Source organism: Sinocyclocheilus grahami, unplaced genomic scaffold (assembly GCF_001515645.1).
Source record: "Sinocyclocheilus grahami isolate Dianchi unplaced genomic scaffold, SAMN03320097.WGS_v1.1 scaffold1298.1, whole genome shotgun sequence".
NCBI lineage: Eukaryota > Metazoa > Chordata > Actinopteri > Cypriniformes > Cyprinidae > Sinocyclocheilus > Sinocyclocheilus grahami.
This window is the reverse complement of record NW_015506477.1, coordinates 164,452-177,124: the sequence shown is the minus strand read 5'-3', so window position 1 is coordinate 177,124 and position 12,673 is coordinate 164,452.

The window sequence follows — 12,673 nt, the reverse complement described above, 5'->3', positions numbered from 1 at the left end:
TTTAATGTTTTTTTTTCTTTCCAATCCCATATTATTACTTAGGATTTGGGGGATGTGAACTTCTTTGGTCAAAATGCTCACACCATAAATGTAGTCTCTGCAGAGAAAAGGTGCAATATAAATACACTGACCAGGCCAATACTGCATAAAAAGCAGGATAATATTTGATCCTCAAATTCTATTCCTTAAAGACAAGATTTAAGAGAGGTCTGCTTTAAATTCAGAATGACTGGTTTCAGCACTGAATTTGAAGCGTAATGTATTGATAATGCAACCAGTCTGGTGTAAATGATTCCAGGCAGACAGAAATTTTAAAAGTGGTTACATCCCCATTAGCTTAGGGTTAATTAAAGAACATAAGCAAACTATAACAGTGTGAGCTATAAAAAAAAGTGAACTCAAACAGGTCACAAAAGCAAAATAGGTAGCCATTTAATATAATGAAAAAAAAAAGAAGAACGGAAGAAAGCCACATACCATCTAGAGAAATAAACCTGCCTCTACTACATGATGGCAAAGACTCCTTACTTACTGTATAGACCGTTTAATCAAATTTAAAATGACATCAGATTATATTATGTGTAGATTGCTCATAGTTCCTAGCACTCAAAGGGAATGAAAACCATTATTGTGACTAGATGGTATTATAAAATCTGATTGGATTAGAGGTGGAAACCTTTGAGAAGCACTGGTCCAGAGAAGGACCAGTTCAGCAAGTGCCATTGAACATCATCACAATCTGTGTTCCATGTAATACTTGGGCTCTGATGCAACTGTCCGCAATATATTGTTTCTGAAGTGCCTCATTATAGGAGCCTTATAACAGAATGTGCCACTCTTCCTTAAAAAACAGCTAGAAACATGATGAATCTCAAATAAGAAGTAATGAATATTAAACCAGTAGAGTACAATAAAACCACAGACAGCACCTCAAGTGGCTCCATACAGCAGTTGAGAAGTTGCTTCATGTTGTTTGTTACTGTGATTAAGGAGACATACTCACGGTGGGGATGAAGGAGAGTTCAGCCTGTTATGCTCTTGTCAGGTTGTTTACTGCTGTATGACTGGACACATAATTAATGATTCTTTTCACATTATGTGCATGAAATTCTGATATACAGAGAAGACTTTTTTGTGTGTGTGTCAAACAATATCCTGTTGTTGAATCCAGTGTTTTGATATTTACAGTAATAATGGAATTTAATTTGTTTGCGATGATGATTCAGCAGCAAAGGCCCCAAAAAGTATTTAGACACTTTCATTTACATTTATTCATTTAGAAGAGGTGCTTGTTTACAAAGTGATTTAAAGGTGCACTCAGTACTCTTAAATAAAGGGAATGGTTCACCCAAAAATGACAATTTGCTGAAAATGTACTCACCTTCAGGTCATCAAAAGTGAGTACAAGATGTAAAAAAAAAAAAAAAAGTTTAAAATGATTCACACGCATATGAGATAAATATTCTACAAGCGAGTCATCTCCACATAGAGGCCCCAATTTCTTATTGCTAGTTAACGTCAGTTAATTCATTAACTAATGGTACTTTATTGTAAAGTCTTACCGTAATATCCATACTCCATACACAACTAAACCACAGAGCTAGAGTTCTAGGTATGTGATATCACAAAATGCTGATCCACCAGAGCTAACAATATGAATAAGAGCTGGAATGGTAAAACAAATCACAATGACATGCAGCTCCCAAACACTGATCACAAATAAACAGCAAGGCATCAAGCTCTAACTGTAATCTCACGACGGTCACAGCTGCCTCACCATGAAATGACACAGCTGCAATGCAGCAGCCAGCTGCGTACCAGCACAACCAAAAAATTAAGGATTGAACCTGAGGATGTCCATTAAATAGATATGTATAAATATATATATGCTATAAATAGTTTATATATAGAACATGAAATATTATATATGTTAGAGAGATTAACAAAAAGTAGTGCTGTCAAACGATTAATCGTGAATAATCGCATCCAAAATAAAAGTTTTTGTTTACATAATATATGTATGTGTTATGTATTTATGTATTATGTATATATAAATACACATACATACATTATATATTTTGAAAATATTGACATGCATATACATTTATATATTTATATAAATAAATATATATTTATATTAATATATTTAATATATAAACATAACATATGTTTCTTAAATATTTACATGCATGTGTTTGTATTTATATATGCATAATAAATATACACAGTATACTCGCATATATTATGTAAACAAAAACTTTTATTTTGGATGCGATTAATTGCGATTAATCGTTTGACAGCACTAATATATATATTAGTAATGATTCTTCAGTAGAACTGCAGGACTGCAAACCAAATTCCTGAAGATGTCAGTGACTTGCAGGTTATTCTCTAAAGAAAGAAGAGGCTTGAGTGAAAACAAGGCATTCGAGGGTTTTGACTATGAATGTGAGGACAGAGAGAGCAGTCTGTAATTTTCCACCAGCAGTGGGATTACCTGAGCCTGCTTGAATGTTGTGGGGAGAGCGCCATTCAGAAGAAAAGTGTTGATGATGTGTGGGAAGGAGTGTAGGAGAGATAGCTTGGAAGATGAGAGGAAATAGGGTCAAGGATGCAGGAGGTAGGACGGTTAGAGAGGAGAGGTTCAGAGACCTCAGCCTCTGTGAAAGGAGATAAAGAGAAGAGTAAAGAGTTGCATGTGGGTGGTGGCTGTTTGTGGGGCATTGACTGCAGATGGTGTGTTGTGAGAATTGACTCTGCTGATGGTGTGTTGTGAGAATTGACTCTGCTGATGGTGTGTTGTCTTGTCTGTGGGAGGAAAAAAAGTACAGAGAGAGGTGGAGGAGGACAGAGCGGAATGTCTTGAGGAATGCACTGAAAACAGCAAACATTTTTTGCCTCAGAAATATGACAAAATACAGTTTTCAAAGCTTTTGTCCCACCAAAAGAAATTTTATTTAATTAAATTTAAAAAAAAGAAAAAAATAAATAGGTTTAAGTGTACTTCTGGATGCACTGACAAGTATTTATCAAAAATAAACTTGTATGTATGTATGTATGTATTTTATACTTACACATGTGCGATCATGAAGTTGCAAATTAGTACATTTATATATTCAATATTGGTCACACTTTATTTTAATGTACAATTCTCGCTATTATCAAACCATTAACTACGACTTTTGCCTCAATAAACTACTAATTTGCTGCTTTTTAATAGTTAGTAAGGTAGTTGTTAAGTTTAGGTATTGGGTAGGATTAGGGATGTAGAATATGGTCATGCAGAATATGTTCTTTATAAGTACTAATAAACAGCCAATATGTTAATAATAAGCATGCTAATAAGCAACTCGTTAATAGTGAGAATTGGTCCCTTTAGAAAAGTGTTACTGACAACATTAAAATTAAGGTATGACAACAGATTATTAAAACATAATGGCTTAAAATAATGCTTGACATTATTGTAAAAATGCTCTTTTTTTAAAGTGTTCTTATGAAAAAATATTCATGAAAGTGTGCTCTTTCTTTAAGTATAGCTAAGTGCCTTTTATTTCTTTATAGGCTACTACCTGCAAGTACAGTTTTTAATAATTGTGTCTTTCTTAATAATTGTGTGTGAATCACTGCTGAGGTTTTGATGTTCATGAAGAGCATCAGATAACTGTGCTGGGCTGGAGGAGAGAGGACATATGTCATCTAGACAGGGTTAAAATGTCTGTAGCATCATTTACCTACAGAGAGAGAAGTGGCTGAGAGATACAATAGAGGGGAAATTAACACTTGGCAAGCATCAAATCCAAGAAAAAGCACTTTTGGTTTAGTATAAAAATTGAGTGACTCCCTATCTGTATCTATGTATCAAATCATTTTGTATAATAAAATTAAATATTTTGTGATATAGCATTTACGCATACATGCATAAATAAATAACTGACAAATTGAACTGCTGTCAGTGAAGGAAGATGCTTTTTAAACTTTTTAATGATTCTCAAAACCTTCATAAATCAGTTAAACTTTTTTGTTTAACTAACAGGTTTTGTCAGTTCTACGAGCAGCTGTATTTTGGAAATATTGTACCTTAAGTCTTGAAGACATAGTCTGTGTCATGCGGTCTGAGGGGAAAAAATATCAATAGCCAATTATCTTCTGTGAATGTCTCTAGCGTTGTCACGGCGCGGTACAGAAAACACACCGTGTAAACAGGGGTCTGGGTCCAAGTGCAGGTTTTATTCGACTGCAGGGAAAAACAAAATCAAAACCAAAACAGAAAACAAACAGAGCTAAGACTCTGAGACACAGGCTTGCGACAAGGAAGGGAATCTGATGCAATATGGCCACGTAGAGCTTGCATCAGTCCACACATCACAGCTCGTACAACAACTACAACTAGTAACAATCACAAACAATTATTAATAATCCGCCCAGAGTGGTGTGGGGAAGGTGCATAAATAGCCCTCAGGATGGGCCACAGCTGTGTGTGAGTGAGTGTGTGCACAGGTGTGTGGAGTCAAGGTAACAGAGTTCAGGATGGGCAACAGCTGTGTGTGTGTGCACAGGTGTGTGGAGTCAAGGTAGCGGAAAAGGAGTCCGGGAGGATGGGAGGATGGCCGTTCCCCCCCCCAGGGGAACGGCCGAGCGAGGAATGGAGTAGGGGGAGCGAAGGGGGGCCCAGGTCCGTGTGGTAGCGGGGGACCTGTGGACTGGGGCAGAGTCGGTGGAATGGGCACCCAGGGCAGAACCAGCGGCCACCACAGCGGTGCGTGTGGTGCTGCTGCCTTGAAAAGAACGGAGACGAGTTCCATCGCCGCTTCCGGAGCCTTGCGAGCGGGCACCGCCGCTTCGAGAACATCATGAGTGAGCACCGCCGCTTCGGGGGAACTGAGAGCGGCCACCGCCACTTCCGGAGCCTTGTGAGCGGGCACTGCCGCTTTGAGAACCTCATGAGCAGGCACTGCTGCTTCGGGGGAACTGAGAGTGGCCACTGCTGCTTCCGGAGCCTTGTGAGCGGGCACCGCCGCTTTGAGAACATCATGAGCAGGCACCGCCGCCTCGGGGGAACTGAGAGCGGCCACCGCCGCTTTGAGATCCTCATGAGAGGGCACTGCCGCTTCGGGAGGATCGCGAGTGGGCCCCGCCACCTCGGGAACATCGCTGGCGGGCACCACCGCCTCGGGAGGATCGCGGGTGGGCACCGCCACCTCGGGAGGATCGCGGGCAGGCACCGCCGCCTCGCCAACATCGCGGGCGGGCACCGCCACCTCGGGAGGATCGCGGGCAGGCACACTGCCGCTTCGGGAGGATCGCGAGTGGGCCCCGCCACCTCGGGAACATCGCTGGCGGGCACCACCGCCTCGGGAGGATCGCGGGTGGGCACCGCCGCCTCGGGAGGATCGCGGGCAGGCACCGCCGCCTCGCCAACATCGCGGGCGGGCACCGCCACCTCGGGAGGATCGCGGGCAGGCACCGCCGCCTCGGGAGGATCGCGGGCGGGCACCGCCGCCTCGGGAGTATCGCGGGCAGACCACGCTGCTCGCACCGACATCAGCGGAGATACCTGCACGCTGCGTATCAGCCCGCGACGTTCGAGGAACGGGCGTGAGGTACTGGGTGCGGCAGACGAGGCCTCTGACAACCCTGGATTGCCGCTTTGGGAGAACGTTGAGCAGGCTCCGCAGCTAACTCCAACCTAACGGCTGAGCCGCTCAACTGCAGAGCCAGGTTGATGTAGTCCTCCAGCGCCTCCTCGGGGTGCCAGAATGGCATAAGGGACTTGAAGGGCTCGGTTAGGCCACCCCAGAAAAAGACCATTAGGCAGGTCTTCTCCGTAGCCGACTTGCGAGCCACTCCCACGAAGTCCCTGGCGTAATCCTCAATGCACCGGTCTCCCTGGCGGACATTGAGGAACCTTCCTGCTGGACCCATGTTTGGCGGATTATTCTGTCACGGCGCGGTACAGAAAACACACCGTGTGAAAAGGGGTCTGGGTCCAAGTGCAGGTTTTATTCGACTCCAGGGAAAAACAAAACCAAAACAGAAAACAAACAGAGCTAAGACTCTGAGACACAGGCTTGCAACAAGGAAGGGAATCTGATGCAATACGGCCACGTAGAGCTTGCATCAGTCCACACATCAAAGCTCGTACAACAACTACAACTAGTAACAATCACAAACAATTATTAATAATCTGCCCAGAGTGGTGTGGGGAAGGCGCATAAATAGCCCTCAGGATGGGCCACAGCTGTGTGTGAGTGAGTGTGTGAGTGTGTGCACAGGTGTGTGGAGTCAAGGTAACGGAGTTCAGGATGGGCAAAAGCTGTGTGTGTGTGTGTGTGTGAGTGTGTGCACAGGTGTGTGGAGTCAAGGTAGCGGAAAAGGAGTCCGGGAGGATGGGAAATGGCGACCTCTGGTGGTGAAAGGGAGCACACCAGACGCCAGACCCTAACAAGCGTACAGCCAAACGGTACAAGCCATTTACAAGAAATGATTTCATTAACTGCCAAAATATGCCAACGAGTGTCCTCACACACCATAATGCCAAGAAATTCTGGCACTGTAAACAAGGACCTAACAGAAAACCAGTTTATGGCTCACCAGAAAGTCTTTCCGAGAATTGGTTTATATGCATTTAAAAAAAAATAAAAAATCTAGAAAAGACACTGATACTCAAAAGCTTAAAGTGTCCCATCCGCTGAGCTAGAAAACCTTTCTCCAAGGCTGGCACACAAAACCATCTGGTGAATTATGCAGTGGTATGCCATGAGGTCAGGGTGGTGAGTTCTCAAGCGTGACACTAATCCCCTCTCTCTCCCAATCATACATGGCGCGCCATCAGTAGCAATGGAAACAACATGCTTCAGGTCTATCTCTCTGTATCTAAGCATCTGTGTCACTGCTTCATAAATGTCCCCCCCCCCCCCCCCCCCCCGCGGGCCCGCCGGGGCGCGTACAGCTGTGTGTGAGTGAGTGTGTGAGTGTGTGCACAGGTGTGTGGAGTCAAGGTAACGGAGTTCAGGATGGGCAAAAGCTGTGTGTGTGTGTGTGTGTGAGTGTGTGCACAGGTGTGTGGAGTCAAGGTAGCGGAAAAGGAGTCCGGGAGGATGGGAAATGGCGACCTCTGGTGGTGAAAGGGAGCACACCAAACGCCAGACCCTAACAAGCGTACAGCCAAACGGTACAAGCCATTTACAAGAAATGATTTCATTAACTGCCAAACTATGCCAACGAGTGTCCTCACACACCATAATGCCAAGAAATTCTGGCACTGTAAACAAGGACCTAACAGAAAACCAGTTTATGGCTCACCAGAAAGTCTTTCCGAGAATTGGTTTATATGCATTTAAAAAAAAAAAAAAAATCTAGAAAAGACACTGATACTCAAAAGCTTAAAGTGTCCCATCCGCTGAGCTAGAAAAACTGCATCAGGCAACCATAAATAAGGATACATTTTTGTAAATATTTTATTATATCTTTTCATGTGACAACACTGAAGAAATTACACTTTGCTACAATGTAAAGTAGTGAGTGTACAGCTTGTATAACAGTGTAAATTCGCTGTCCCCTCAAAAAGATAACTCAACACACAGCCATTAATGTCTAAACCGCTGGCCTGAGGGATGTACTCACTTCTGTGAGATACTGTGTATATATATATATATATATATATATATGATGTATCTTATGTTGTAGAATAAAATGTGACCCTGGACCACAAAACCATACATATAAAATCATTATTGTTACTGAGCGTTTGTGACAACTTGCCCCAGTCTTCCCATAGTTAAACTGGTGATTACACTAATACAGTTTTTATCATGTGAATACAGGTTTATCAAAATACACCATCCTGTTTGAATCTACAGTACATCTTTTGCCAAAAGCAGTCATATCTTCATTTCTTTCTTTTCAGTTTGTTTGTTTTGTTAACATAAAATTGCATTTTAGAAGAACTATGGGAGTTCATCCGGATAGTGTGAAGCCTTTACTTTCTAAATAATGAATACCACTGATGTACCTCAAGCACAGGGACCATATGGACCCACTATAGAAGACCTGACAGCTTTACTAGAGGGACTGTGATATGATAAAAGTTAAAAGGGGTCAACAGTGATGTGCAGTGCTTTGGTAAATGCTCATGTCGTTTTATATCTGCTCTCTCACACTCAACCTGTTAGAAGAGAGATAATGTAAGAGGGAAGGAATTATTCATGAAAGGTTTTGAGATTATAAGAAGAAACAATTTCTCTGATACGCTCATGTTCTGTTGACGCATGGAAAATGTACTCCACTAACAACAATGAATGTTAAATACCTCATAAGGTGGTGGACAGCCAATCCATACTACACTTATTTTTCACTTTTTAAGTAGTCGCTATAGATTTTAGGTGTAGCACTAATCCTTAAGTTTAATTTTAGGTGCTCTCTTGGGTTTTACATGGGTACAGTCTGATTGTGGTTATTTTAGCCTTTAACTCTAACAGTGTGATGCAATAAACAAGAACGATATAACACCTGGAAGCATACTGTTGGCTCATTTCAAATAACTCTTTATGTAAGTCAAGATATATATTTTTTTTCTCTCTTGAATTTCATGCTTTTTAAATGTAAATATGTCGTTTAAGAGGTTGTTCTTCTCTCTCTCTATATATATAGTATAGTATAGTATAGCATACTATAGTATAGTTGTCAGGATTCTGGACTGTTCTGTTTCGTGTTTTGCCCCTGTTTCTGGTCCTGTGTTTCCTTATTTGGTCCTTCCTGTTTCCATTAGGCTCCCTGATTAGTTCATCATTTGTTTCCAGCTGTGTTAATTATCCTAATTTCCCGGTGTACTTAAGTCCTAGTCTGTTCAGTTTGTGTTTGTCAGGTCTACTCGTTCTCTATGTGTGTTGGCTCAGGCGCCTATTGTGGATTATCTCCTGTGTTTCGTGATTAAAGACTGTTAAATGTTTCCTCATGACTCCAGCGTCTTCCCTCAACAGTGTGACGTGACAGAAGACCTGACCAAGTGCAGTTACCTCCGTGTGTTCCCTTCGTTTTTGTTTCAGTTTTTTCCTCAGTGTTTTCTTTTGTTCCCGTTGTTTCTATGGATCCCCTCCTTCGCCCCGAATCACCGCCTGGAGCAGGGGGAGTGCTCGCTCGAGGACCATACCAGACTGGTTCTGGCCCTCGCCGAACTTACCAGCTACCCGGACGATGCGCTATGACGCGTTCTATGACACTAGCCTGAACACCGTGTGCAGAGCGCCGTCGTCCGAAGATGGTCTTCGAGCGGAATTCAATGCCTTCATGGAGTGGACTCTGGCGAGAAACGGATCGCCATCCTGCCCCGTGGATGATCTCATCAGATCCACTCCAGACCCAGTGATGACGGAGAGCAAATTCCCGCTGTGATCAGCGAGCCAGCGCAAAGCCGAGCGACTGAGCAGAGGATCGCCCACCGGACATAGAGCTCAACTCATCAGACCTGGTGCGAGAGCCAGCAACAATGCCCGCCACGAGGGAGAAAGCTGTGCACTGCGGCTGAGGGTGAGCTGAGTATGGCGCGGCGAACATGCCAAACCGAAGAGGAGAGGGCTCCAGTCCCCGAATCCAGTACAGAGCGCCATCCTGTTCCCGTGTTCAGCCTAGAGGGGACTTCCAATCCAGAGTTAATCCTTGTCCCTCCGGCTCCGCCTTGGCCGGGCGTCGAACCCGCCATCGCCTCAGGACTCCGCTCCTCCAGCTGCACCTCGTCGCTCCGTCCCACCAGCTCCATTGGGCTCCTTCCTCCCACCAGCTCCACCTTGGTCCTCAGTTGCTCCGGATCCACTGCGGATCTCCGCCTCCACCTCGGTCGCAAGAGCCCTCGGCTCCACCCTGGCCCCCCGAATCCTCTGCATCCCCCTGGCTCGTTGGCTCTCTGCCTCAGGCTCCTCCGCCACCTGCTCCGCCGGCGTTGGTCAGCCCCCTGGAGTCGGCGGCCATTCCTCCTCCATGGCTTCTCCCTCTCCGCCACCTGCTCCGCCGGCGTTGGTCAGCCCCCTGGAGTCGGCGGCCATTCCTCCTCCATGGCTTCCCCCTCCGTCGGCTCCACCATGGATCGACATTATGGCTGTGGCCTGGGTCCAGCTGGGCTCCTCCTGCTCCAAGCCCCTCCTGTCTCCTCCCTGGCTCCTCCCTCCATCGTCTCCTCTCTGGACTCTGTCTGCCCTCCCGGACATCCGTCCCCCTCCTGAACCTCCTCCTTAGTTCCCACCCACCCACTCCCCCCCCCCTGTTGTTCTACGGTGCGAGGATGCACCTTCCGGGAGGCGGGCGATATGTCAGAATTATGGACTGTTCGTTGTCGTGTTTTGCCCCTGTTTCTGGTCCTGTGTTTCCTTATTTGGTCCTTCCTGTTTCCATTAGGCTCCCTGATTAGTTCATCATTTGTTTCCAGCTGTGTTTAGTTAACTATCCTCAGTTCTCAGTGTACTTAAGTCCTAGTCTGTTCAGTTTGTGTTTGTCAGGTCTACTCGTTCTCTACGTGTGTTGGTTCAAGCTGCTATTGTGGATTATCTCCTATGTTTCGTGATTAAAGACTGTTAAATGTTTCCTTGTGACTCCAGCGTGTTCCCTCAACAGCGTGACATGACAATAGTATAATATAGTATCTGTACGTAGCTGAATAGCTGAGAATAAACAAATTAAGCATGCAACCTCTGAAAGTGTAACCATAAATCCGGCAAACATTGTGATTGTACACATGCCACAGCAGTCCATAGAGCTTAAAGGGGTCCTATTATGCTCTTTTACAAAGTCTTGATTTTGTTTTGGGGGTGTACTAGAACAGGCTCTCATACTAGGTTGTTCAAAAAACACATTATTTTTCACATATTTTACATTATTACAACACCTCTCTCCCCAGTCTGGCATGAACGGCTCGAATAGTTCCTGTATCAAATGAAAGTCCACCTTCTGAAATACGAAATGTGCTGTGATTGGTTAGCTGGGCCAGTGTGTGTTGTGAATGGCACCACTCGGTGCCTGGACGGGAAATGTCATGCCGTTGTACCGAATATCTATACTTTTCAAATTATCATATCGAAGGTAGAAATTCAAATATTGTGATAAAATGAATTTTGTAGGGTGCCACAAATTTGTTAAAATTTCCAAAGGGTGCCGCGACTAAAGAAAGGTTGGGAAACACTGATTTAGAAGACGAAAACCAAACAAAGTTAAGTCTGACACAGAGAAAGGGACCGATGGCCGGCCAGCCGGGGTTCGTCTTTATTTAAATTTATGTGTGTGTACTTCTAACATGTTTGGTTGGTCAAATAAATGTTGTAAATTCAAATCAGAGCGTCTTCCGTGTCTGGAATGGATGTATTCTTGAGTCTATAAGGTAACAATAATATAATAAGATAACCTTGTTTGAAATGGGTTTGGCTAAAATAAAATTTTGGTTTTGTCTATACTACTAGGTACTTATACTATATTGACTGGGTTAAATATAATTGCATTTCTAAAAAGAGACTAAAATACAATTTTCATTGACTAAAACTAGACTAAATGTCATCAGTTTTCGTCGACTAAAAGTAGATGAAAATAGTCATGGATGATTCTGACTAAAATGCTCAGACTTTTAGTTGACTAAAACTTGACTAGACTAAAAAGAGTATGAACGTGACTAAAACTAATCAAAACTAAAATGACAGCTTCACACAAAGACTAGACTAAAACTAAAATTAAAACAGGCCGCCAAAAACGACACTAATTGCAACACGAGCTAATTTTCAGTAAAAGCTAGATATGGGGTACTCAAATATAAACTTCAAAGGTCCACTTACCAAATTTCCATTCAGTTCGAGGTTCGGAAATGTGACGGTCAAATTCCAAATAGAGAACTCCAACAAAAAAAAGGCAATCCCCAAAACTTTCGAACTATACACAAAAAACGACATGGTAGGCCTTTTAGTGTGAAAGGTGACACCTTCTTTGTGCCACCAGTTGTTTAAACTTGCGCATAAAAGGTGTAAGGGTCAGGCGGAGGCACTGATGTAAGTGTTCATTGGTTCATTGGAGTCACCATGTTCATGGTTGAAAAGGCAGATTCACAGCAGTATGTTGAGGGAAACATGGTGAGAATTTGAAGGGCCATCTTCTGCAGGAGAGGAACACCTGGTGCAGTAACCATCATCGTCCAGAAGGTGACAGGGTCACAGTAAGATTCCTGCAGTGCTGGGTTTTCGTGGAGATCAATTGGCTCTGTTTGCAGAGAAGCAGCGTTGGCCCATGGGAAGCCACCGGACATTGTTGTGAAGGAGCAAATCATCAAATGTTGCATTCACCTCTATTAGAAATGAGCGCAACAAACGATGTTGCAGATCAGAGGATGCTCTCAGATAGTTGATAAGTTTCATGACTGTTGTCATTACTTCTGAGAACCTTTCTCCAAGGCTGGCACACAAAACCATCTGGTGAATTATGCAGTGGTATGCCATGAGGTCAGGGTGGTGAGTTCTCAAGCGTGACACTAATCCCCTCTCTCTCCCAATCATACATGGCGCGCCATCAGTAGCAATGGAAACAACATGCTTCAGGTCTATCTCTCTGTCTCTAAGCATCTGTGTCACTGCTTCATAAATGTCATCCCCCCTTGTGTGTCCATGGAGGTTTGTGAGACCCAAAACATCTTCATGAAATTCTCCCATTT